General features: G+C 35.5%; 1 long non-coding RNA gene across 1 annotated transcript; it reads left to right on the top strand.

Annotated features, from left to right (window-relative positions):
* Positions 1 to 3064: 3064 nt before the first annotated feature.
* Positions 3065 to 5426, top strand: LOC110871510. The gene is made up of 3 exons (XR_002553798.2): positions 3065 to 3204; positions 3716 to 3782; positions 5345 to 5426. It is a non-coding gene; the product is annotated as an uncharacterized LOC110871510 (long non-coding RNA).
* Positions 5427 to 6469: the final 1043 nt, after the last annotated feature.

Genomic DNA, 6469 nt, shown 5'->3' on the forward strand with positions numbered 1-6469 from the left:
GAGCGAAATCCCTCACAACTTGTCTACTGGAGCGAAATCTGATGTGTACTATAAGCGAAATCACCAGGTGTCCATATAAGCGAAATTAACTCGGGTCCAATTTTAGTCCATTTTTAGTCCGAATTTAGATCTCAAACTTTCAGGGATTTGTCTATGTCCAATTTCCTATCGTATGTGAAAAAATTGAGCAGATTTTGACCGTTAAATCTCGTTCTGGTGAAGAAAGAAGGTGTAGAAGTAAGAAAACAAGATGAATTTCAGCTAATCTCTGCAGAACTCCTCCTCCTGAGCTCTGATACCACTTGTAGGATCGGTGACCTGACCCGAATGAGTCGTTCAGAGGCGTTCTACTCTGTTTCAGGTGCAGAATAACAAGAAACAAAGCTAGAAACAGATGATTCTTCACTTTAACTACTGATGGTATTGATTGAAAGCAATTACAGTCAGTCTTGACACCGGCAGCACTTCGGTATGGAAATCGTACAACTCTACTACTGATTTCGCTCATGATACCTATATATAGGGCTCCTGATTTCGCCCCAATGACCACATGTCCACATGAGAGAAATCAGCTCATGACCTCATAAGCGAAATCAGAACATGACCACATAAGCGAAATCACTACCTAATACCCTATGAGCGAAATCAGCATGCTAAAACACTAAGACTTCCTATTTCCTCGTAAAACGTGCCCTAATCTATACAATGCAATCTAAGACTCGATATAAGACGAAGTCGACAGATGTAGTGCACCAATAGAGATGCACGAAAGAATCTATGGAAAATCGGATAGGCTATAGAAGCCGTTTAACCCGGAATAAAGGAAAGGCTATAAGTCACCATAATGACGGCAAAGAAAGAAGGTTAACGAGTTGAGAGAAAGCCCATTGGGGTGAGTATTGCGTATACACGTATTAAAATTTCATTAAGATAACATTGGGCAACAATTAGACAATGGATTGAGGCTAAGAATGAGAAATTAAGACTTGGGCAGAAAATACCCTCAAGGAAAACCAAATAAACGATACATATTATTCGCCACTACGAATAAGAAAGTATCGTCAAATGCGAATTTAGAAGCTTGGGTATGAGTAACCATCCAAGTAACATATTATTAATCAAACCCGTATGAGGTAGAACGATAATCACATTGATAAGTGTAGTAGAATAACGGATTAATAAAATAAACATATTAGAAGTGTTAGAACGAAAACGGGTAAACCCCAAGAGCTATATAACGATAGCAATGGTTTTACCAAACAAGGCCTAAGAAATAAACCCTCGAGACATTGATAAAAGAGACGGTGATGCAGATTAAAAGTCAAAAGACTCAGATTAAGAGTTATGACTAAAAGACGATGAAATTCTGCAAAACAGAAATTTCGATAGTGGTGTTCAACTATTCCAATGTTGGACGGGCTTAAAAAAAGTATAGTACTTGATATTTCAAGTGAGCGCAAACCGAATAGTGAAAGTGCGAAATATTAGTGAATCTACGTAATAGGTCGTAAAAGATTATAGAAAGGAAAATGCAAACCAGTGAAACAGAAGTGTTAAAAACATTATGATAAAGAACCCGGGTAACGGGTTGAAAGGAAATAGGGGCATAAACCAAATAACGGAATGAGTTGGATAAACTGACGCAAAAACGACGCAAGAAGTCATAGAGTCGGAAAGATAATCCGAAAGAAAATGAGTATAGCCTTAGGCTACGGTCAAGGTCAAATGAATTTCAAAAGTGAAAATAAATTATTCTAAACATAAAAAAAGGGAGTGCCTTGACGCCATATGTATATATATATATATATATATATATATATATACACACACACACAATTAAATAAAGACACGAGTAGAAGATGATCTACGGGATCACCATAACCTCCGGGTTATAAACAATATAAAGATCTGCGGGGCCAAAATGACCCTCGGGTCACAAATACAAAGAAACAAACTATTGGGTCTCACCTTAAAAAGGTGAAGTTCCAATAAAATAGCCTACGAGGCAAAGTGAAGGAACCTACAGGTCACTTGGGGTTAAGCATGAGGACTTGTTACGATCCCCCACGTAATATAATAGCGGAAAAGAATAAATTCTCGTCGTTAATACATGGATATGAGTAATTAACATAAGTTGAAGAGATAAACGTTAAACTAAAATTCAGTTTTAGTGAGAGACAACGTTTAACGAATATGAATATTATGAGACAAATTAGGAAATAGTTAACAATAAAGGATATAGGTCTTAACACAAATAGGTGTAAGACATAATGCGATACGTTAGAAAGAAGAATTTGATAATGAAAAGCCGATGTAAAACTAAACATGACGTGATGTGATCACGGACACAAAAAGTAATATAGAATGTAATCACGATATGGTGTGAATGACTAGATATGAAATTATAAGCACGCAAAGGGCCGATGACGGCAATATTGCATACCCGAATGACGAGGTATGAGGTAAAATGGTGACCAATTAGTTTAGGCAATAAAACAAGTTGTAGTCTAAATAACGTTGTGACCTATGTAGAGCGCTTGTCAATATAAGACTAGCGTCAAGTAAGTATGCTGACGGGCTCAGTGACTGGATGGTCAAAAGGCAACCTGGTCAAATAGGCGACAAAGATAGGAAATGGATGATAAAAGGTTACGGTCCAATAGGACATATGCCTAAAAGACGAACATGTCAATATGAATAAAAACCTTATGTCGGAAAAGAAAGAATGCCTTGAAAAACGAAACTATGATGGATAGGTCTAAACCAAAGGCCTACTTAAAGGAGGTTTCGGGGACGAAACCCTTTTTAAGGAGGATGGACTTGTAACACCCCGGAAATATAAAACTTTGTACTAGAATTATAAAGTATAAAATAAACAAGAACAAGCTAACTGGGAATAAATAACTCAGTTAGTCATGGGACTTGTAAATTACTTGCTAGAAAGTTAAAACACCTTAAATAAAGAACCTAATGATAATGGAGGGACTAAAGGTGTTAAAAACCAAAACTAATAATATTAAAAACAAAGTTTAAACACCAAACACACAAAAATTTGTGTGTCTGGTCGATCAAATAGAAGGGGGCGACCAAGAGTTCATTCCCCAAACCCTAGTTCTTACAAATCATTCAAATTGAAGGATTAAATCAGTTCCAAAGCGAAATCAGAGCCTAGTTTCGTGATCTCCTCATCAAAGGGATCATAAGGTATGCAAATTTTATAGGAAATCTCTACTTAAATTTCTGGATGAATTTAGAGAATTCAAAATTTGTTGTTGCATGAATGTTATATGGATGGGATAGGAACAATATAGTGTCTAGGAGTGAACCCTAGACAATTATATGTTGAAATCATGATTAATTCTAGTGAATTCCATAATCACCATTGAAGGTGATAAGTGGGTTTTGTAGGAGCATGTAAAACACTAGAATTTGATTGTTGTTCTACTATAATTTGAATTCTAGGAAGTAAATTCAGATATTGATAATGTGAAAATTTATATGCACATGCTTAGTAGATGCTAATATTGGCTAAATAACAAGCCATGAACATGATTATAAGTTTTGAGAAATTATGCCCTTAAGGTGTATGTAAAAATGCCTCAAAGAAGGCTTAAAAACTGAAATTTGAGCTAAAATACATAATTGTAAAGTTTCGGCAAACTATGCGATATATGCTAAGAAAAGAGTTCTAAACATGTTGAATTGAACTCTTTAGGTAAGGAATCCGGATCGTCAAGTGGACAAGCCGGTGGAGATACGCGTTTGAAGAGGGTGCTATAAAGGTACGCGACTTGTCGTCTCGTTACATTTATGTAGATAAGCTTAGTTGTAAATATGTTTAATGTTGTTATAGCGAAAATGGTTGCGTTTGGTAAATCTAAGAAGTGATGAAACTCACTCGACAAACCAAACGGGTCAAAAGAAATAATTGAAATAGGTATGATGTTGAAATAGTGAAATCGTAGTCCTTTGGTAAATCTAAGAAGTGATGGAAATCACTCGACAAACCAAACAAGTCAAAGTAGCTAATTAGATACGTTGGTTGATAATATAGCGTAAATAGTCACGTTGGAATAATAATAGAGTGATGTAAATTCACTAGATAAAGAAACGGATTAAATATTGGTTAGAATAAAGATTGGTTCTAGTTGAAGTGACAATGTTCACTACTTGATTTAGTGAGTTAAAATTAGATTAGAAAGCGTTTGGTAGTCATTAGAAATGGAGGATTCCATAAATGAGCCAAACGGGTCGAATAATTGTTTAGTAAGTAGGAAAAGTTTGTTTAAGATAGCATTTGGCAATAAGGGATCACAAGAGCGTGAAACCATAGATTTGGTAATGAAACACCGGTGATCATAAGACCCGGATGTGGGGTAAATACGTCTTGCGGACATATAATTTGTTAGTGGTTAAGTTATCGAAGAAGCTAAACGGGTCAAATAAATGCATAAGGCATTTATAGATTTTCAGCCCGTACATCCAATTTTGATATAATAACCTTGATAGATGCATAGATAGAAACGTAGTGTGAAGGATGCGTTTGATGCATTCTAAAGTGGCGTAGTTCACTCGAACATCAAACGGGTCAAAATAAAGACTTGGAATTGGGTTGGACTTGCTAATAAAGTGATGGTTTTCACTAGATAGTCAAACGGGTTAAATAGATGTTATAAGAGGAATCATGACAATAGTGACCATGATTGTTACTTGAATTAATAGAGTTAAATTGATAAGGAACCGTTTGGTAGTCATCACATTGGAGGATTTTTCCACAAGATGAGCCAATGGGTCGAATAATAGTGTAAATTGTAATATTGGTGTCTAATTAGTTAGCAATGGCGACATCAATCACAAGAGCATTAAACCATGGAATTGGTAAGGAAATGCGAGTGATGCTAAGCCCCGGATGTTGGGTGAAAACACCTCAAGGTTGCTATTGTATGGTAGTAAAGTTGAGTAAATATAGTGGGTCGAATATCTAAATAGAGATTTAATGACTAAGCCCGTAAACCAAATTTTAGGGATAACAATTATGGTAGACACGTCGGTAATTTAAATACGGTCGTGTAGGAAAAAGAATCACTAAAAACGGACTTACGGATCATAAGTTTTGGCCATTTTAAGTTGGGATTTAAATAAACATGAAGCTGGGTATGTGCAGCAACAACTGAGCAAACATTCTGTGAAAAACAGGGCTAGGCGTGACGCCTAGGCCCTTGGCGTCACGCGACGCCTCCTTGAACCGGGAAAATTTTATTTTTTTTGTTTATTGACACATGAAACTTGTTTATACCCTCTTTAACATTGTCAAAACTAACATTTGAATTGGTTTTGACCTTAGGTGATATTGGAGACATTCCGGATGGCGATCAAGCATGTTTGAAGAACTGAACACGAACTTTTGAAGCTTCTGTAATTATCTAGATTTGTTTTGGAAAAAGTGGAATATGTAGACTTTTAGAACTATGTTTTAGAATGTTGTGAACATGTGTAAACACTCAAGAAGTAAAAGTTTTTGATAAGTGGCATTTTCTCATAAAATGCTTACTTTAAAATATATATATTAACGTTAAATTAGTATGGGTGTTACACAGAGTACATGCAATCAAGCATGTGTAGCTGAGATTGCAGCTGTGAAGATTGGAGAAACAACTGTTGAGGTAGAAAAAGTAAGGAAATTGATAAGGAGACTATGGAAGTCAGAGATGCAGATGAGCTTACAGCAGAGGTACATGTAAAATTAGATTCTGCAAGTGATGATTGTTATAATTCCACTGAACTAAAAGGAAAAGTGGATAGGTTATCAGAATAAAACAAAATTTTGTTAGCTAATCTAGAGAAGTTAAAAGAGTTAAATGCTATTTTGATAAAAAAAGAAGGGAGTCAATTTGTTTAAATAAAATAAAATCAAATTTTCAAGAAATCAGCAGTTTAACAAGAAAAGTCAATGAACTGTTATAGATCATTGATTTGGCGCGTGAAACTGTGAAGGATAAGACTAACGAGTTTTCGGAAAAGTGCACAGAATTGGTTGATGCACAAGCCAAAATTGTTGAACTTCATGGAATGTTATCCAAATTTAAAAGATCTTTGATAGTCAGGACTCAAATTCAACAAAATTTGAAAAAGAGTAATGATAAGACAGGAGTGGGGTTTGTTAAAACTTCACCCTCTGAGGATCAAGACTACTCCTTTTTACCAAATGAAAATGAGCTAACAGATTTTGTGCCTACTACACCAGCTGTAGTGGATCCGAAAACTGTTGACATACCTGATAGTCCAGTTGCTTTGAAATAATCTGTCGGGTCTAACAGTACACCTCATAAATTGGATGAGGATACAAAAGACAAAAATGTCAAAATATTTAAAAAGGGATCTAACAAAAAGATTTTTTTTTTCAAGAAAAGGTCTTGTTTTAAATGTCACAACAAAGGACATGTGGCTAGTTGTTGTCCTTTTAAGAAGG

This window comes from Helianthus annuus, chromosome 8 (genome assembly GCF_002127325.2).
Source record: "Helianthus annuus cultivar XRQ/B chromosome 8, HanXRQr2.0-SUNRISE, whole genome shotgun sequence".
NCBI classification, from domain to species: Eukaryota; Viridiplantae; Streptophyta; class Magnoliopsida; order Asterales; family Asteraceae; genus Helianthus; species Helianthus annuus.